Raw genomic sequence first — 22,532 nt, forward strand, 5'->3', positions numbered from 1 at the left:
CTTTCCCTCCTTATGTTTTGCAATTGAGAATCAAAGGAATTCCAGCTGTGTTCTTTGAGTTAGTTGCTATCATGGAAATTAGAGGGCAGGAGAGAATTGGTTTGTGCCATCCAAGGACTCCTGAAGTTGTTAATTTTGTGCAGTTTTCGGTCTGTCTTGCGTTGTCTCAGTTGTTGAGACTGTTGAACCTCAGTCCCTGCATGGGGAGTTTTTAAAATAATGCCTTAGAAATCACAACTGGAGAAGCAGAATTTTTTAGGTGTTGGATTGAAGTGTGTTCTGTGAATCTCTGCTAAAAATATAGACCATTTACATCTGGTTATTTTTTTGGCAGAGAGTAGTATAACCTGGTGTTCACTGATGTCACTTTTTTTCTGCATACTGACTGTTGTGCTTGTCATTAGTGCAGTTTCTGTGACATATCTGTCAGCACTTTCTTTCAGCCAGGTCTACTCTTCTCTAGCAAAGAAGGAACTTTCTAACTTTAACTCAGCTTATGAATCTTTCTTACTTAGTTTCTAATTTGTTACTAATAATAGTGACTTGAAGTGCTTGATCTCATTCTGGAAATGTATGATAGCTGTTAAATTTTCTCGGAATATTTCTTTTAACTAACTCAGTTTTCTTAATTTAGAGTGTTTAAGGTTTTCCTTAGGGATTGAACGACAAATTTTGAGTATGATTGGTAAATAAAGGAGATTGTAAGGTAATGCCATGTGAATTCGGTATTTGCAATTAAAATCAGGCAGTTGAATGCTTTCTATAATCTGGTTTTGCTAAAGAGAAAAAGGAGTATCCTTCCATTTCCAATCTCAGTCTCTCTTCAAAATGTATAGATATATGATCTGCAACTGAGCATGTGAATGTTGAGCAGTTGCTTTACTGTGCAAGCCAGTAAGAAAGAGCTAAATAGTGCAAGGATCTCCCTTTCTTGGATTGTTAAAAATAGTATAGAAATAAAATTGGAGATTTATCCTTTCATATTTTTCTCATCCTTGCTTCAGGTCACTCACTGATGTGTTTCCTTCTTTTCGTGAGTTTATCTTGATGAGGGTTTTTACTGAGTGATTTCTTTCCTCCCAGAAGTCTCACTTCATGGCCTGTGTAGTTCTTCTCATGGATATAAATTCATAAGAATTGTAGACTGATTTAGTAGAAGGCAAGGCCTACAAGAAAGACCTGGTTTATAATGAGGAGATAGTTCATATTATGACAGAGACATATATGCAGTCATCACCCGAATTATGACTGGAAGGAAGAGTTGCCATTTAAATGGAATACTGGGAGTATTTTATTTTTCCCAAAATACTCCATTTCTGCATATTGATGCATATACTGGTGTCTAAGCATTGTGATTTTTCTGCCTTTATCTAGGCTGTTATACTTGATGGTGCCGGTCATCAAATTTTCTGAGGAAATGTACCTTTTCTTCTTTGAAAAATAGAGCACTTGAAAAATTGGTATGAAAAATCTTGATCTGAGAATAATTGTGTCCCCAGGCTATGCCAGCCATTGTTACAGCTGAATTCGTCAACACTTGCATTATATAGCCACATCTGAATAAACTCTGTCCATCATTCCATAGTGTTACAGCAAAAGCTGAGGTTTTCTGCTGCTGCCTCGTCAGGCTAGAATAGGATTTCTGCTGTTAAAATCTGCTTTAATAGAATGACTAGTTAAAGTCGTGGTGGGTTCCCATACTATTCTGGCCTATTGTTGCCCCTTTTTCCTAGAAGCCTTCTTGGTTTGATGGACATGTTTATTCCCACCACCTCTTCAGACTTCCCTGTTGGGTCATTGCTTGAGTATAAATAGAACTCATGTGCCAGCTTCCTGGCTGTGGCCCATGTCTATCTAAGCAGCAGTACACAGTAACAGAGATTTCCCTAGGATTGGCACATCTCTCTACTTTTGCAGTGCCAAAATTGGAGTATTTGTTAATTTGACTTCATTGCAAACAGTGTTGAGAAAGAATTGTGAGATTTACCTGCTTAGAAAGTCTATTTGCTCATATTTCACCTAATGGTAATGAAAAATGAGTGCTATTTTCCTTGCTTGTCAAAAACAAGTTATTTAGACCTGATGAATAGAGAGTATGATAATGTAGGTAATATTTTTACAGCTGGTGATACAGAGTTGTGGAACTGATGTAACTGTGCAATTCCAGGACACAAATATGGTAAGGGATGCCTTTTATTTAACAGATTGTTTTTCTTTTACTTTGCAAGAGCTAGTTGCACAGAGTTTGATGTCTACAAGTAAATCCTGAAGCTATTAAAGTTGTCTTAAGTTCTGAAAGTCATTTTGAGGTATTGACCCTGTTTGTCAACAATACCATGAGCCCTCTCATTACAGAACACACCCTAGCAATAGCTGTAAATGTGCAGTGCCCACCATGCAGTGAATGCTCTGTTAGACCTTGATCACTGCTCTCAGGTGGTTAACTTGAAACATATTCACTACTACTTGCATGAACTTGCTTTGAACTAAAAAGGTGTTAAAGTGTTGGTTTCCCAAGAGGTACTGTCATGTAATGAAAGATGCAAACTAAGTGAGCCAGTGTAGATGTAATCCATTACTCCTGTAGTCTTTCATCAGTAAATCCAGCTTCATCCTTTTTTTTTTTTTTCAATCAGAAAGTAGTCATTGAACATATACTGAAAATATGCCTATTATTTTTTACAGTTTTCAAATAAATGTAATGAAATCTGTCATGATTTGCATTTCTAGTAAGGATGGAGGGCAATGAAAGTTTTAATGTTTGGGAGTTAGGTATATCAGCTGTCCTGGACACAAAACTGATTTTATGTCTGTCTCTATCTAGTTGTATTTTACTGTCAGCCAAGGCTAAATTCTCTTACAAATGCAAACTACTAACTTGTTAATCTAGAATGATGACCTTCTCATGCAAATTACTTTAATAATCATTTTAAATGAGGACATAATGATACTGTTTAGAGAGCAGCAAAGCTTGTCGATATGCAAGTTTTATACTTAAAGAATTCCTGAGAAACCTGAAGGATAAAGACTTATGAGAAACCTACCTCTAGTGTAAGTATTTGAAAGATTGACAGATACAGAGATAAAAGGGATTAAATATAAGAAAGATAAAAACTGTGAAGGATTAAAAAAATCTTCAAAGTAGTAATATGGATTTAGGAATAAAAATGGTACAAAATGACAAGAGAAGAGGATGAAGGGTTTCAGGAATAAGATCAATTTAACAATAAAAACAGGGGAAGCTGGCAGGGAAAGGAGGGGAAGGCTGCAAGGAAAGATAAAATCTGGAAACAAAGATGTACTGAACAGAGGATGAAAAGGAAGTCCAAGATCCATTCACAAAAAAAAAGCACCAGTACTTAAATGATTGTGTTAGTATGGATGTGATGAACAGACAATTAGTTTTGTGTCTTGGATAGTATTTAATTTTTTTTCTGTCTATTAAATAGAAGTAGCCTTAAGGAAAGTATCTGTGCTCCCATTCTTGTGGAAATCAAAATGTTAACAGCCTAGTGGACATTAAAGTGATAATTAAACCTTGTGTCTCCTTCAGTCGTTCTATATATGTGATGAATCAAACTTAATTCTGTGAAGTTTGTTATTTCTGTATGGCTTCAATGGGAAAAAAGTTTCAGGAAAAGTGAGATGAGGCAGTTGACTTCAGCTGTTTTTCATGGATGTTGTTAATATCCAGTTTCTCAATTGACAAGTATATTAATATCTGCCTGGATGTAAATATTATCTTTGTAATCTGTCTTTTCCTTCTCTTGTTAGTCATAGTAGCATGAATATTGTTCTGAACAGCGCAGCTCTGAAGCGATCAGACAGAGTAGATCATCATTGTAGGTCACTTCCAGCTGAACTATTCTGTTCTATTGAACATGTGTACCCAGAGTAGATGAGGCACTATCAGCACCTCTAAAGTCTCCTGCATTATTATTTTTATTTTTTGAACCTTTCCTCTATTTTGTCACCTTTTGATTCTGACTTAAATCTAATTTTTTAATCTTTTTGTACCTGTTTGAGCTTATTATTTTTACAATGGCAGAACATTAATTTTTCTCTTCTTCATTAACCAGGAAAAAATTATATAGAGGATCTTAAACTTTTTAAATCCACCTTGGAGGGTTTGATGAGGGTAAGTTACCTGCATCTATATGCGTCATAGTTTTTAACTTAAACTGCATTGCATTGTCATTTTGATAATTTACAGGATAGTAATCAAATATCAACAGGTAGGAAGATGGATCACATTTCTTCATTTTACCAATGCAGTATAAAGCTGTTGTGCTTGTGAGCTGCTGGATAAGTAACCATGGAAGTCAAGCTTCAGCCATTGAGCAGGCAGTGGTATTTTTTTTTAGTGTAAGGCATGTATCTGTCAAATGGAAGAACCACTACTATGCACAGAAGGTGGGTTTTAAATGAACAATTTGATGTTCTGTAAGCCATTGTCATTACGTTTTTTAAAGAGAAAAAAAAAACGTATATAGTTGCTAAAGATTAAAGAGGAAAACAAACAAAAAAGGAGTAGCTTAGTGTTCAAAGCAATCAAGTGTTCCCTCAGATGCTTTAGTCATGGCTGTGGCACAATTTTTTTTTTTTTTACATTTGTGTTGAGCTTTTATCAGAGATGCTTACCAGACTAATGAGGTTCTTAGCACAGAGTAATGTCACAGCTGTGGCTTGTAAAGGGTAAAACACTCTTAATATTCTATTAAGTTGTTGTTTTTAAAGATCTGTGTATTACTTAGAATCTGTTAGTTCTCTAGAACACATTCTTTCCATTAGAATGATGTCTCATTGTCAAAGAAGAGTGACTTTGAGTTTATACAAATAGTGGGAATTTTTAGTAATGGCTGTTGCTGTACAGGCACAGAATTCTGGCCTTTAGGTGCTTCTAGAGTATATTTACATGGCACTGATCATAACCTCAGAGTAAAAACTATATAAAGCTATTTCAAATTTGATGTATGTAGCTGCTCAGGGAAATCACATGGTAGGCTGTGGTTTCACTGATGTGGCTTTTTAAAAGAAAACTGCAGCTGTACAAGGGGCACTAGGAATCTACTGTCACTAAAAAATGTTAATAGGTGGGTATTTTCCATGTCTATTCAAAATATTTCCAAAATTGGAGTGAACTTTAGAAATAAATATTGAGAGAATAAACTAGGAAGATGAAGATTTTTTGTTCAGTGTAGCACTAAAATGATCTATTACCAAAAGAAGGTAAGAGAGGAAAGCTTAATAACATTATTATTTTGTACCTTTGGTGAAAGAAAAATAACATAAAATCTATTTTCAGCAACCAAAATGCCTTGGAGGAAGAAACTAAGAACTTAGAAAAGCCTGGTTAGAATTATGGGAAATAATTTCTTGGGTGTTCTGTAAGAGCTGTGTCACCAATGTCATGGTGGATTGGCACTGCAATATTTTTTGCTGTCTCTTCACACAGTCACTTAGAAAGGAAGTCAGTGCAGAGAAAATTATTTCTAATTGCACAGACAGATATAAAATTTTAGAGTGCAGCACAGGGATTTAGCCATGTGACACCCGTTAATGTTAATGGAACTCATGCAGCTAAATCACTCTTCACTTTTATGAAAAAGGAATCCTAGAGAGTTTACATAAAGACTTAGTTGTCTGTCACACAGCTGGACTATAAATCGTTGCTACTCTGTGTACAAGTAACATAGCAGGAGAGAAGAACAATTTAGTATAGTGACATTTTTTCTGAGTCTCGTGGAAAGGCACTTTTTATATACTTGAAGGCTGTAATTATTTTTCTAATGCTTTTGGCAATTACCAATTTGAGCATATTAATAAATTGGAGTAGTTGTGCTGCTGTTCTTATGACAGCAAGTGATGTACTCACTTTAGCATCTGTGTAGTGGTTGTGATTCTAAGGGAAGCTGTAAGGTTAAACAGTGTTCTGCTCATACACTCAGCTCCTTGCCTAATATGATACCCCTTTTCCATTACCTGCCTTTAATGGTTTTTCTTTCTCTACTGCTACAGAAAATTTAACACCCAGCAGCTGTTGGGGTGATGAAGTAGTTACACATGCCCTATATTGCAGTAGTAAGAAATATTTTTTAAATTGTGAGTGCATAGTGCAAATATTAGCTGAAAAACTGCAAGTGTCTCAAAATGACTTTTTTTTTTTTTTTTTTTTTTTTTTTTTTTTTTTTTTTTTTTTTTTTTTTTTTTTTTTTTTTTTTTTTTGTCAGCTTAGGGTGTTTCCAGTTGGTTAAACCATTAAGCTTTAGAAAGTTCTGCTAAGTAAATTACTGTTACATTAAGGCATGTCTGGAGAGTGAAGGGCCTAATTCCTAGAAAAATATGAGATCAGAAGATCAGTTCTCTGCCTTCAGAGGTGCTTCTGTTATGCATAAACATGTGAAGAAGGGCTTGGAACCATGAGTCTTTATTATATGGGTTTAGTCATATTCTAAGTCAAAGAATACTCGTGTTTCATGAATGTATTTCTTTGTCCTCCAGTCTGTTGGTTAATTTATTTCAGAAATTCAAAGATGCCAATGTTCTGGAAGTCCAAACCTTCCTAAGAGCTAAGGTATGGCTATGTCTGCTGTCAGGGTTGAAGCATAAATCCATCGAGCACCAACAGAAGTTGGGTTAGGCTTTGTAGAACTCCTTTTTTGACTGTGCTCAATCCAGCATTCATCACTAACTCTTGCTGCAGACCACAAAAGCAGTAAGATATTTCATTTCATATATGACAACCAGCAAGCTTAAACTATTGAGTACTTCCTTGTAAAAATAGAGAAATTTAAAATATAAGTCTCAGTATAATAAAACTTCTTTCCTTGCAAGATAATTAATTGCAAAAAGCAGGTGAAAGTAGTTCTTCTAACATCTCATTAGAATTCTCCCTATTCTTGTTAAGTCTGAATATATAAATTATTACTTTAAATGGCTTTTTCTTTTTATTCCTTTTTATTTTATTGTTACTTTATTACTGTCATTTTATTACTACTAATTTGTACTCTATTTTACTATTTAAAGTTATATTTACAAAAGAGAAGTTTTCTGATTTTCTTCTGTTCTCTGAATATAGGAAGCTAGAGACAGGAAATTAAAGAGGTTGAATCATAGAATCATAGACCTATTCAGTTTGGAAAAGCCCCTTGGGATTACTGAGTCCAACCATCATCTCTAGTCTATGAAGTTCTCCCTTAAACCATATCCACCAACGCCACATCCAAACGACCTTTCAACACATCCAGGGATGATGACTCAGCCACCTCCCTGGGCAGCCTATTGCAGTGTCTGACCACTCTTTCTGTGAAAAAACTTTTCCTGAAGTCCAGTGTAATCCTCCCCTGGTGCAGCTTGAAGCCATTCCCTCTTATTCTGTCGCTAATTACCTGTGAGAAGAGACCAGCACCAGCCTCTCTACAGTGACCTTTCAGTTAGTTGTAGAGAGTGATGAGGTCTCCCCTCAGCCTCCTCTTTCTCAAACTAAATATTCCCAGCTCCTTCAAAAGTTCTTCATAAGATTGATTCTCTAGGCCCTTCACCAGCTTCGTTGCCCTCCTCTGTGCTTGCTCCAGCACCTCAAGATCCCTCTTGAATTGAGGTGCCCAAAACTGGACACAATACTCCAGGTGTGGCCTCAGCAGTGCTGAGTACAGGGGGACAATCACCTCTCTACTTCTGCTGGTCACACTATTTCTGATACAAGCCAGGATGCCACTGGCTTTCTTGGTCACCTGGGCACACTGCTGGCTCATGTTCAGCTGCTTGTCAATGAGAACCCCCAGGTCCTTTTCTGCCAGGCAACTTTCCAGCCACACAGCAGAAGCAGTAATGCAAAAGCAAAGCTAACTGGAATTCCTGTAGGCTTTATCAACAGGTCTGCAAAATACAGTAATTAAGATTTGACTGTCAAAATGTGTCACTTCATTTTTGAAGTTGAGACAAAGTAGCTTAAAATTGCCTAGTTGAAAATTATCACTTAAAATTATTTTTATAGTTGTTGTATATAACATATCTGCTACTATAATGATTTTTACAATTAGTGCAATCAAAGGTAGCACTAATTTAATTTCTCAATAAACTGTACAGAACCTATGTTTCTGCAGGCTGATGTTAAAATGAAGCCTGGTTGGTTGAAACATACTTGGGACGCAAAAATGAGTATTTACTTGAGGGGTATGTTTGGAGGTAGGAAAATGCTGTACAAAGGAGATTGGCATGAAGAGTGCTTGATACTTATGTCTGGTGAATATTCTGGGAAGATGTAGTTAATGGAGTCAGCTATTTTAAAATGCAGTTGGTAGTGGTGGTCAAAGTCTAATAACAGATGAATATTTAGTTTAGAAGGAAGAAATTGATGGTTGAGCTTGACATTCCACTTGTAAATTATCTTGTTGAAAAGAAAGCTGGGAAAAAAATATGCTTGTTGACAGATTGATGTGCCAGTGATTAAAGATTAAAATCTTCCTTATAGGTAAGAGTGTTTGTCTGCTTTAAACCTGCACAGCATTTAAAAAATATTCAACCAAACTATCCTTTTAAGTGTTTATAGTAGAAGAATGTACTTAGACTCCTTGTGTGATGATGATGGGACTGGCTAAAATATGTAGATAGAAGGTGCAAGTGTTATTGTATGTTGTCACAACAACTTTCTAGAATTGTTGATCGTCTGAGCCTGAAAGACGGTAAGATGTGGAGGGAGAAAGGGGGGAACTCGTGTCATGTAGATTTTTTTGTTGTTGTTGTTAAGGGAGAGGACAGGTAAAGGGAGAAAATACTCAAGTATTTGGACTTTGTATGAGAAAATTCATCTTGTTCTGCTGGGTTTGTTTTTGCTGGGCTCTTACCTGCTTGCCTGTCTTTAGCAGTAGGTTTAGTGAGAACACTGCTTCTCTTTGCTCCCTGACTGGTCCCAGCTGCCCTTAAAGGGTTAATTTTAACTGCAGCAGTGACTGATCAGGCTGCTGCTGTTGCTGCTTTTCCTTTATGTGGGATACCAGACACAGCACTGACGTCAAATAACATGTTACTGGTTTGGGTTTTATTCTAGCAGAATTAATATTTGACAATTCTACGGAACTGTTTCTTTGTCTTCAGATTTTTTAGAAGCTGAAGACGAAAGGGCAAGTGTCACTTGGCAATGCTTTCCAAAATAGTGATACAGTGGTGGTAATACTTAGAAATAATACGTATGTTTGAATGTTCATAATAGTTCTTCTGATTAAATTAAAAAAAAAAAAGAAAGAAAGAAAAAGACAAAAAAGCTTCATTTCTCTTTAAAATGTTTTTAAAAGAGTTAAAAAAGATTACCTTATCTACAGGCAGTTACAGAAATATATGCATGTGATTATGTTTATGGATGGGAATGTTGGCATGTAGCAAAGGAAGTAACTTTGAAGGAATATTACTTGCAACACAGCATGTTCTCATCTGATATGTGTGAGAACCCTCTGGATTTTTTTATTACTTTGATTGGTTCTTGCTGTACTTCAGATGAAGCAGGCCTAATTAGGAAAGGTATTATGAAAAGCCTTCTCTCAGGGAATCTTTTTTCCTCAACTGTTATATCAGTCTTTCAGGAGGCATTATTATGCTATCAACCTAATAACTAATGTATAATAAAGTAGCTGTACAGTTCCTCCCCCTGCTCCGGCTGCGGCAGAGGGGCCCTGGAGCGCTGGAGCTGCATTGCCATCTGCTGGGGAGAGCCCGAAGCCGGGGAGAAGCCCTGATCAGTCTTAGGGCTTCCAGGAGTGAATACCTTTTTTAATAAAATGTTATTAAAATTGTAAATTATTTTTACAGTAGCCTGTTTCACAGTACAGATGTAGATTGTCTCTCCAATACAGTTTAACTACACAAAGAATATCAATGCTAACATCAGGAGATAATGAGCACATGATCTCTAGACCTTTTCAAACACTTGAATTTTTCTCCCTAAGGTAAAAAATCTCACTGTACCTTAGAGTGGTTTTATATGTACTCATAAACTACAGCAGAATTAATTTAGTTGCATTTCTTTCTGTTGTTATTTTCCCTAATAATAGAAAACTAACCCAAAATTTTGGAAAACTGTATCTTGAAATAGGAGTAATTAAATTTCAGTGTGACTTTCCATTAAGTTGAGTTTGAGGTATATCTAGCAGCCTAACTTTAAGTCACTTCTTCCACATGTTCTGGAAGCAGCAGGTGTTCAGAACAGCTTCAGTGAAAGCTAGGCCTAAAAATATTTTTAGTAAAATTATCTCCAGGGTTGTGGTATTATTACTGAAGAAAAAAAAAGCAAACAAACAACAAAACAAACCAAACAACAAAAACAAACTTACAGAAAAAAAAGACTTTTGGGTTTTTTTTGTGTCAATATATCTTTGCTTTCTGTTATTCAACTGATAAACTAGTGCATGGGTGTGGGAGAGCTTGTGTCTCATAATCCTTTTTTTCCCCACTCTCCCCTAAATAAATTCTGAAACCTGGCACATGTTCTTTTATTATTTTTTTTTCTTTCATCTTTGTTCTCGTACTTTTATAAAGGTGTAGTTTGCAAAGAAAATTTAACTTCATAGCTGTATGTCATGTACCAGGAAAATATGACTATTTTGATTTGTAACTGCAAAATATCATTTCACTTCCTTTGCACAGGCACTCCATGGAGAAAGATGAGGTAGGTTTCTTGGGTTTGATGCTCCTGTATCATTTCCTGCTGTCATTCTTGTCCCTAGGCAATTACATAAAGCCAACAGAGGAACACATGGAATAAATGTGTGTGTGATGTGTGCATGTGAGAGCTAATACATGATGTAGCAACCGTCAGGTGCTGTAACAGAAGTCAGCACACTCCTCTTGCATTATTTTATGCTACCTGTGCAAAAGGGTGAATTAAAATAATAGTATTTCATAGGGTCTCAGACTGTTCAGGCTGAAAGGAACCCCAGGAGGTGTTTAGTCCAATCTAATATCACCTTAAAGAAGTGTCAGTGCTAATTTCAAACTGAGTGGTAGCTTTGAGCTTAGTCCATGTAGGTCTTGAGAAACTTCAAGTGTGGAGATCCTATGAATGTCTCTGGGTCAACCTGTTTCAATTATCCTAAGAGTGACTTGAACGTTTTTCTTATACCCAGTCAGAGTCTTTTCTGGTTCCATGTTAGGAACAAGCAAAGTTTGGAGCTGGAGTATGGGTTTTCTGAGTAGACTTTTTGGTGGCTGTAACTGGATTTCTATACTAAGTCACTTAAGTTATTTGGCAGCCTAAAGAAAAGGATGTGACATTTGAAAAGAAGTATTGTCTTTCATAAGGGTCAACAGTGTATAACTGATGCTTGGGAATCAGTGTAAATGAGCTGTATGATGTAATTAATTCTAAGTATGAAGTTGGCTTATTTTGGGCAATTCTTTAGATATTCTTGTTTTACCATATGGTGAAAAAGCTGGTCTAGTAATTGCACTTCTTGATTTGTTTTGTAGGAGACATAATATGGACAGGGACATCTTTAATTTTTTTTTAAAATTATCTGTTTAATGAGGATTTTGCATACTGTGCTGTCACTGGTAGTGTATTTCAATTATTTAGGGATATAGTAAACTCTAATTTTAGATCTGAGCTAGCAGACAATGAAACAATTCCTCTGGCAATTAATGAGTACCTATAGTTTAAAAAATCATGAGCCTTTTCCTTTATGCGTCCTGTGAGGTGATGCCTTGGTCTAGTTGAACTGACTGCTGTTTGTTAGCGGGAATGACTTCAAATCCATTAGTTATCATTGCGTCAAATTTATGAACTCCCTGAAGTTGTTGAAAATGCTGATGCTACCAATGAATGTCAAACATTAACTATTGCTGAGAAACAATTGTATCCATTTGAGTTTGATTCATAGAAGAGCTTTTTCTCAAAAGAAAAGATGGTATCATTTTATTGAGTTCTTGAAATGCCATAAAGTTGTGTATATTTGTGGCTGGTGGTTGTGTGAGTGTTTTTGTTTGGTTTGTAGGACATGTCTGGTAGGGTGCAAAGTGCAGGCAAGAGCAAGATATTTAGCACTGTTCTTTATTGTAAGGTTTCTGTGGCTTCTGTAGCGGGAACAAAAGGAACACATCCAGAATGTCAGAATGCTCTTCAAATACATACCTAGTTCTCTCTGCTTCAATCAAGAGAGTTAGAATGGTCTCTTTTTTTTTTTTTTTTTTTTTTTTTTTTTTTTTTTTTTGTGGAAGCTGATGCTAGACAGATGGTGAGATGCAAAGCAATGTTATTTCAACAGTAAAGGTCACTTAGCTGCTGGATCAGCTTATTCATGGTTGTGGTGGATTCCTCATTAACAGTAATCTTAAAATCAACAATTGAGTGAGTGTGGAAGAGGTGTAATTTTACTCAGAATAATTAAAAGGTTGTTTTTTCAGCCTGTCTTTCAAATAATTCCAAAAACTGGGTGATTTTTTACAGGTTTTGTTACTTAAGAGACCTAGAATGTTGATCAACACCAAATTGTACTTGATTGAAGAGCTTTAGTACTGCCAGAATAGCTGTATTCCATGGAAGTGTACGTACCTAGCATGACATATAAAATCAGGTTTTTTCTCTTGCACAGATGTTGGTATTTCACAGGCTTATGTAGCTTTTGAAGAAAAGCTTCTCTTGAGCTACTCTCCCTGGATGAAACCTGCTGATGTTGTTTGGGTAACAATCAGGAGTGACTCTAGTTACTAGTTTACTTTTATAATTAAAATTGTAGGGGGTTTTGTTTGGTTGGTTTTTAAATGAAAAAAAAAAAAAGAGATATATAGCATCTCTTAATATAATGTTCAAGCTTTAAGTGCAGGGTGTGTTGGAAGTAGAGCTTAGAAGTAAGCCTGAGAGTACTGTATTTGCAAATAGAATGTTTGTCTTTGAGGTCTAAGAAGTCATTTAGTGTGACTATTTTGATGTATTCTGTGTTACAGGCAAGTTTTATTTTTTTAGAGAATACTTTCTTTTTAATGTAGATAAAAAATTTAAAGAAAGACCACTGTCATTATCACTTTCATAAGGAAGTGTAATGTGTAATGTCAGAAACCACTGGAAGAAATGTTTTATGTATAGACCAAAACTCAGATATTACATTTCTCTACATAACTTGTATCAGAAACTGAGTAAACCTTGCTGCTAATTTTCTAAGTCAAAACTGGCAATAACACTCAGTTTCATGGTGCTGTGAGTACAGTGTTTTCTTTCTGGATATAATAGGAAAGCAACATTTTTGAAACAATGTTTTTTTGTAGAATATGAAGTGTATTGTCATGTCAAAGCACCAGCTGGAAAATTGTCTCTAGTTATACAAGTACAATGAAATCAGGCCTGTGTGACTTCTTGTGTATGATGTGGACTTAGATCCAACAAGTTAATTCTGAGACATTATGTTCTTGTGACACTTCACTGAGATTAATTGAATTTCAGCCAGTTTTGCCCAGCTTGGTTAACATAACTAATGTTTTGTATATTCAGAGAACTACAGCAGAACTAACTCCAGCAGCCTCAAGCCGTGGGTGGCAAAACACAAGGGAGCTGCATTATCCATGTTTAACAAGTGTGACTTGGCAAAGACTCCCTACTCTTGGTAGGCTTCCTTTGTATCACAAGAAATACTCTGCTGAACTATTCTTATGTACAATTCTTTTTACAAGTGCGTCTCTCATCAGTGTTATTGGAAACAAAACATGTATATCCTTGAATTTTTATAGTACTCCTAGTACTGTTCTTGTCTTTCCAGTTAGGTTGTTCTGAGGTAATGTTCTGTAGAAACAATAGCTTCATAGTATTCCCTTCGATGATTCTGGTTGACTTAAAGCACAAACTCAAACTTGTGTGTAATAAATTCTGCACACAAACAAAACAAAGCAAACCAAAAAATAAAAATAAAATAAAATAAAAAAATAGAGAAAAGAGGACCAATGCATATATAGAAAGAGATCTGTATCTGTTACAGCCTTTATATATATAACAGGGCTTTTTTGATCCTGTAGTTCTTTGAACTGTATCTGTTTGAAGACTGTAAGCAAAAAAAAAAGTATGAAAGCTGATACTTGAGGTATATTTGGCAGATAAAAATAGCATTTAGAAAATGTGAATTTTACTTGAGGTTGTAAGAAATCATATTTTGCAATGAGGAAAGAGAAACAACTGTTAAAAGGTATTGTACAACTTTGATGTCAGTCTTCCATTCTTCGTACCCCGCTACTTCTCAGTCCTTTCTCTTCCCTCTAACAAGCTTCAGCCTTCACTGGAAAAGAAAGTTCTGAGAATGTTTACCTAGCTTTGAAATCCTTTTTTTTTTGCTTAACATAACTAACATCAGACACTGCATGTGTTCTTAAGCATGAATGGATGTGTGTTGTTTTTTAAAGTAACTTTACAATAAAATTTCAAGCACAAAAAACTTTATAAGTCTCTTCAGAGTTCTCACAGGCAGATATGCGGAGTCCTTGGCTCGTTCTGCTTTTATAATATTAGTATAATTTAGGGAATTTCTGATATAGAAAGTGCTCTTTCCATAAGGCATCGTTCTCATCCATTCCAAAATTAAAAGAATGCAGCACTGATTTATGCTTCAAAAACAGCTTTAATCAAGCTACTGAGGTTTTTAATTTCTTATGCTGCAGGTAAAGTTGGATTTCACTGACATCTTTGTTAAGTTTAACAGAGCTTTCTGTCAATATTTTTCCATAACTCTGCAGTGGGTCCTCAATATGTTGTGTTTGATCTAGACAGGATATTACCAATCTTGCAATACTGTGATGTAAATGATAAAGCTACTATATCAATTATATATGCAGAGAATTCCCTTGACGGCTGAGTAGTATAAAAACTTTCTGAAAACTCTCCCAAATTGAAAATTTGTTATATCTTAGAGAAATACAGATGAAGTCCTGTCTTAATTGGCTCCATTTGGAAATGAGACTGTGAAAAGGAAGTATTGAGAGCCATCAGTTGGCATTGTAAGTGTTTCAAACCTTAGTTTCTTAAAGCAATAAGTGATTCTTACATCTAGCTAATGTAGTGAACTTAAACCAGTGGTTCTTGGCCAATATGCCCTGGGTTAAGAGTTCAATATGCTAGCACAGTGCAGAATAAGAAATAATTCCCCTGAAGTAATGTTTCCTTACTAAACAGAATTCTCAAAAATCAGGAAGGGTGGTTATTATTTTTTAAGGCTGTGAATTTTCATAGTGTGATGCAGACTGGGTACCTCAATGACACTGTTAGGGAAGACTAACAAAATAAACAAGAAGAAAAATAACTTATTTAAATAGTCTAATTTGTGATTTATGGGTGACATTCAGTGTAAGAAAAGTCAAGTTCTTATTAAATATTTTGATTCACTGGTAAATAAAAAGCATATTTCTAACTAATGTGTGGCATGAAGAAATATCAGAGGCAAAAAATACTCTGTATAATGATAGTTCTTACACAGAATATATTATACATGCATCCCATAAAGATAGTTTTTCAGTTGCAGTCAAAACAGTTCTCCAACAGAAAAAAACAAACAAACAAAAAAAGACTCCCCAAATGAATCTCATTCATCATTTGGTAGTTTCATGGAAAGAGGTTATCAAAAGCTACTGAAAATGCAGTAAACTCTTTGGTAAGTTTATTATTATTATTATTCAGAACTTTTAATGAAACTAGGAAATATCAGGTACCCTGCAGCATCAGAACATGGTAGTGATTTCAAATACTTAGAACCTTGAATACTTAAAGACATGCTGGTTTTTTTCACTTTTTTTTTAAATGAACTCTGATCTACTCCAGTGAATATTCAGAAGATAGGTAAGTCCCGCCTCTCTCAAGATCTTTTGGGGTTTTTCCCAGACATTCCTGTTATAATGTTATTATAGGCTGATGTTATGATGAAGATACTAAACATTTAGAAGCTTTCAAAAAACAACCCAAAGTGTCTTTGCCCTTGATGTAGATGAAGGTGACATCCCTGCTTTCTTACAATAATATTTCTAAATCAGAAAGTGTTAATCCATTTGTAGGATTAAATCCCCTCCTGCTGTGTTATATTGGTACTATGTCAGTTATCAAAGTACAGGACAAATTTGACTGTATCCATTCTTCACGTTTGTTTTTTTATGGTTTCAGCCATAAGGCTTCAATAGGCATTTAAAGAAATACTGTAGGATGATATTCTTGTATATAATCTGTACCTAAATGAAACTGTAGCTACTGCAGACTTAATTTCTTTCAGCACTGGTAACAAAAAAATGGTCTAAAACTCAGTTTGCGTTTTAAATTCAGTTCTACATCTTTTCCTACCTCAACCTCTGAATTGAAATTTTAACTAGTGTACAGGTGTTGTCCCTATATTTTCCTCCAAAGACTGAAAATATGGAGCTAATGATGTGTGCTTAAGAAGCCAAGGATGACATGAATTGCACTTCTGAGTCCTTTTTTTTTAGTTAAGTGCCACTTTGCAAGGAAATTTACACATACCATAGTTGATTGTAATACAGCTTAATTTGATGATGTGTTCAAATTTTTTTGTCAATGAATTCTTCAGAGACTGATTTGCTTCAGTGCTGAAAATCTGTTCATCTTCTGCTTTTCACTGTCAGTGGAAATAAAGCTGTCCAGTAACATGAAGTTATGATGCTGGTTATTAGTCTCCTTTGTTTTGAAGAACAAAAAGGTTAAATTATCTTTAGAGAATCCTGAATTGTCAATAATATATATCTGATTCAATGATAAAAGTTCAAAATAGTCTGCATGGGTTTTTTTAGGAAATAACATGAACTTTCCTGTTGAAAATGTGTTCTTTCTGGTGGCATTATAAAACTGTACAAAATTGGTGATCAGAATTGATATGCAGAGTTACTGTAGATGTTTTGCCCGTGACTAAAGTTACATGTGGATCTCTGATGAAGACTGGGTGCATCAAAATACAGTTTTTATTTAGTTTTCTTGAGGTGAGGCATATGACAGTAAATTACATACTATAAAACTATAGATCTTTCCTCCTCTTTGTAATTTTGAAACTTATTTACTGGATATCTTTAAGTATTGTTACAAGAGTTATTTGTCCTGAAAGTATGTTTTCTCTACATCTGCAACTCAAGTTTTTGTGTTTTGCTGTGTGTAATAATGGCAAAGACAGAAAAATCAGGGTTTCAAACATTGCTAAAACAATGCAGCCTGTCATAAAATTGAAATCAGTATCAAGTAATTAAAAATGAAAATATTAAGCACAGCAATTGCCAAGTGAAACATTCCAAGTCAAGAGTATCAGAACATTGTTACTATGAAACACTTCCTGTTGTCAAATTGAGTTTTCTTCTGTTTTTACATCCTGTTCCAATAAGTATGTTAGTGTTTCAGTAGAAGGAAAATAAATTTTAGGTATGAAATTTCTGACTGTCCAGAAATGATTGTTTTTATTCTTTCTGAGCTTTGTCATGGGTGCTATTTATGATTGTCACCAACTGAGGTTTTTAGCACTGCTAGAGTTCCTTCGGCAACCATTGCATCAAACCTGACTTTCTTGCAGTATCCTGTCATTCCTTGTTCTTCCTGTATGTGCCTGGGACACTTGTTAGGGTGCTGAAGTGTGTTTAATAATGTTAATTTAGAATTCAAAAATATGAGAAATTGCTAATATAGGAGAAAAGGGAGTCAGTAGCTTGCTTGAAAAATTAATAAAATCATGGACAAAAATTTGTGCTAGTTTGCTCTTTACTGGGAAGCTGAAGTGCTTTAGACCTTATGTGTGTAGTAGGAAACTTGATGGCCTGTGCTATATGAAGTACTGAAAGCTGTATCCAGAATAGTAAACTCCATATGCAGATTTTGAGATGTGGTGTCTTGGTCTGTTGAAGTTTGCCTATAAAATTGGGGGATTTTTTAATAAATTGTATTTTCATTAGCTAGTTAAAACCCTGCATTTTCATAATTAGTCTTAAGAAAACAGCAGTTGTATGACAGCTTGTTTAGCTGATAAGTGATTCTCTGCAACATACAGTAATTGTTTATGGGGACCTGGGGTTAACAGTGTGTGAGACTGGTCTGTCAGGGAGATCCCTGTCATAAAAAGAAATACCACAGGTGTCCAAAGCTCTCGGTAATACTTAGACTTGAGGTGAATAATTTTTGTCTGGTGAGAACAGGAGAGAGAAGGAGGTAGAAAAGCATTATTAGGTCAAAAGGACAACAGTTGCCACATCTCTTCATTGTTCTTGGGCTAGCTAAACTTTTATATGGCAGTTTATGGGCAAATTTGGATGAGTCTTAAGAAGCCAGGTCATACTGAAAGTTTACTGTGACTTAAGACACCAGGTAGTCTGCAAGACAATTAAATATGCCAGATGAGGACAAAGATGGCAAAGATAAGGTGAATTCCCATGTAATTTATATCTTGCAGCAGACTATTAAAAATGCATTCGGTAGCAACAAACACCTTGGTAAGATTCCTTTGCTTCAGAGGTATAATGATTCCTGAAAGTCAAAATACACATGAAGACATTTTCTGCAGATGTGTGCAATCATGACATTTGTGAGGAGGGGAGAAAAAAATTGCAGAAAAGCTTTGTGTGTTATGTTTGTTTGAAATCATCATCATGTGAAACATGAAGACATACCAAAAATTACCCTTTTTACTTTTCCTTAGTTATTTGCTGTTAAATAGGTGGGAAAGCCATATTGGCAGGATTTTGTAGTCCTAAGAGAAGTAGAGAAAGACGTGTGAATTATCAGTTGTGGAAGGCAACCACTAATCCTCTGATAGAAGATATGACAGCTAGTAGTAGCTACTGACTTTACAATATTTTGAAATTAATTACATTTGTGAAAATTATTCATGTTACCGAATTCCAGCCGCTCATGTTCTGACTTTTGGGTCCTTTACAACTGATTAAATGTAATAGGATTCATGTTTTATCGTCTGTCAGTAAGTCCATCACATTGTTAGAAGAGGATATCGTTTCTAAGAGGCATTCACTGACTCAGGATTATACTGATGTTCTTAGCTGGCAACTGTAGATACCAGAGGGTAGAGAGGGGAGCAAGACACCATCACTCCCTAGCCATAATATTGGAAAGGAGATGAAAAGGAATTATACTGGCTTTAAATAGATAGAATTTTTTGTGTGAAGTAAATTGAAGCTTTCCTCATTAATATTTCTGCAGTAACTCATGCAGTTGCTCCTGTTGTGTTCTGGAGCCCCAGAGCATTAGTACAAGCGAGTGGAGACTAGTGGGAAAATGGGCTGCTTGTGTCTTGTATGTGATAGGTACCACTACGGTAGGATTATCTCACTGGATTATTTGCTTCCAAACCACAGTGTTTCTAGAAATAGTAGTTATGTTGCTGCATTGAAAGATGGAAGGTCTTGGTTTTAGCCTTATTAGTAATGAGTGAAGAAAATAGTAACAACAAAATGGTTAATGTACTTACATTGGTACTCTTAATTTAAAAAGAGAGAGAGCCTGTTGGAATTGAAAAGCTGAAAACACAGGAGTTGATTGTAGACCTATAGTTGTAATAATAGCAGACACATTTTTATAGATTAGGTTAAATTCTTTAAGTAGATTTGTCACCTCAACTACAAAGTAAAAATTAAATCAGGTTGATCAAAAAGCTGACCTTGTAACTCAGCAACCAAACTTGAATGTGTGGAGAGACATTTTAATTTCATTTTAGAAGTTAGCCATATATTTTCTTCTACATTGTTGTGAATGTTGAGGTTCAGTAAATAGAAGCTTGAATTTGTTGTATCTGACCCAAAATCTCAACACAAGATGAACTAAAGTTGGTAAATTATTAAAAATGAAATGACAGTTTGCTGACAGAGCAGAAAGGTTGCTTGTATTATAAAATAAGATTCATGTTTGAATAAACAATATTTAGAATTATTAGGCTTTTGATTCTGTGTCTAAAGAGTTCTATTTGGTGTTCAATTAAACCTTTTAGTGTGTTTTATTGTATGATTAATGCTGATGTAATTTATTAATATGAAGATTATTATTTTCCTTTTATCACTTAGCAATTTAGTTTTGTGTGTAATTTACTGCTCCACCTTTATTGTAAAATATATGAAGGGAAGTTTCCATTAATCTTGTCCATTTGGCTGTAGCCAACTTTTTGCTGTGTGGATAGCCATCAGTGGAGGCAGTGCATTAAAATGAATGATGACGAAGAAGATTTAATTTGTTCAATACTTTGGTTGCAAAATGTGTTTGGAATGGTGAACAGATCAGTTCTGTATCACAGGCTCGACACTGAAAAATTTGTTAGATACGTAATTACAGTGTGACTGGTAATAGCTACAATTCTGTTTCTGCTACTTTATTTGCTATTTCTTATCTCTTTACTGTCTAATAAACAGTGGCTTGAGCTTATTAAGCAGATGCTGTCCCGTTTGGATGCCATCAAAACTGAAGAGTAACTTTTCCCATTCTTTGCATAAGTAGAAGTCTTTTAATGACTTGGAGCTGAATAACAAAACCAGATGTGAATGCCCAGGGCAGTAATGATTTTTAAAACCTTCTTTGCCTGCTGCCTTGTGCAGAGGAACCTTAAGCCTATAGGCTTAATTTAAATTACCAGCTTTGATGCTTTCTACAGTGTTTCTAGGTTGATTTACTTGCTTGCTTTGTTTAAAGAGCATTGCTGTACATTTAAAACGATTTCATGGTTTGGTGGTAAGCAAGATGTAGTTAAATAAGTTTGAACATAGCATATGTTTATGTATTCAATTAAAAAATATTTAGCTGATAGTAATGCTAAATCTCCAGCTTCTGATACTTGCAGTAGTCTCAGCTACAGCTGGTGACTCTCCCCCCCCTCCCAGGCATAAATACGATTTGTGCAGAAATAAAATTTAATATATATGCTAGTATATTGCCAAAACTCAGAAAATTGAGGTTAATGGATTGAAAGTAAGTTTCATTCAAAGACAGAAATGTTAGGCTAGAGGCATTAATTTGCTGGAGTGATCATCATCTTCCTCTGAGCCCCTTAAGCCAGCTTGCTTTTCTTTCTATAGAATAAAAATGGTTTGTGTGTATTTCTATGAAATTCCAGTGAAGGATTGAATTTAGTATAGTTGGTCTGGCAGGTTCGTCTAAACTTCAGGTTGAGCTATTTAGTTTATACTTCCCAAAGGTGTTGATGTTCTTACTGTTACTCCATTGGAAGTCAGTAGTGTGAGAAAAGAGAGCAGAAATCCTCACTATTGCTTTTTGTAATGCAGCCACAGTGTCTTTGTCTTTTACTTATCTCAGAAGGTAGATTAAGCAACAATGTGTTAAGTTATATATTCATATTTTTTTCCTTTTGACTGATTTTTTAAGTACAAACTAGTAGAACAGGACATAATTGAAGTCAGGCTTTTCCCTGTTGCTTTCTCAGATTTTGTGATTAAATGCATTGTTTGGGTGAATGAAGCACATCAATTCTGTCTGTTTTCAACATGACATTGTAGGGTGCATGGCTTTCTTTTATCAAGTTAATTGTATGGGATCAGGTAAAATTTCATATGGTTTAAGTAATTCTCAGTGATGGTGTTTGGATTTAGGTTTTTTACCCAAGTTACACATTGGAAATATTACTGGATTTTTCTAGCTGTTGGACTAATAAATTTTTATTGCTGTTTTGAGGAAATGTGTGTAAATAATGTCAAGCTGCAGTCTGCTTTTGTGCAGGAGCCAATGATCTGTCTGCAGATGGAAAACACCTTGCTTAAGCAACATTTAATCTCCAAAGTACTGTTTGAGGTGTAATCAGGGCTAACTTGGCATTGTTGGGTACACTACAAAAATAACGTAGGTTCCAGAGAGCTGGAAGTAATGTAGTGGCACATAATCAGATATACTGTGTAAGATGTTTTACTTCTTGATAGGGGGAAGGAAATTATATCTGAATATTACATCCTAGCTTTCTTTTCAAGTATTTTGGTACTGTACTGGTGATTGGCTCTTCTCACATGACGGAGGGAACAGTAATGATTAACACATCTTTTTAAGGATTCAGCTTTAAGTGGAGGTGGTTCTTACATTTGACGTGTAGCCGATGATCAATCTAGTGCCTAGACAGCAGCTAAGGAGGAAGATGCTATATCTAGGAGCTGTTTCATTCCTCTATCTTGATGTATTGTTTCTCAAGGGATGATACCTTTTGTTAAGATTCCACTTTCCTGAAGTACCACTTTTGTTCTGCTGCTTTAATGTAGATATTTAAGGTAATTAAGCTATTCTGTAATTTTTCGGTGAATGCAGAAGCTACTGACTTTTACTTGAAGCTGTGAGAGAAGGAAAAAGAAAAGTTACAGAATTACAATGCACAGTGGAATTCTGATGATTTCCTATTGCTCTACAAGAGGCCAAGAGAGTAAAAGCTCATCTTATTATCTTAGTTATGAATTGGCGTGCAGATGGAACCGATGGTGTGAAGGACCAGGTATTTCCTTACACGAACATGAAATGTCCTTTGAGTCAGCCAACAAAACTGACTTAACACGGCATCTCCACGCGGCGCTGAACCCCCTCTGTGTGTGTGTGGGGGGGG

This window comes from Chaetura pelagica, unplaced genomic scaffold (genome assembly GCF_000747805.2).
Source record: "Chaetura pelagica isolate M959 unplaced genomic scaffold, ChaPel_1.0 scaffold344, whole genome shotgun sequence".
Classification (NCBI taxonomy): Eukaryota; Metazoa; Chordata; class Aves; order Apodiformes; family Apodidae; genus Chaetura; species Chaetura pelagica.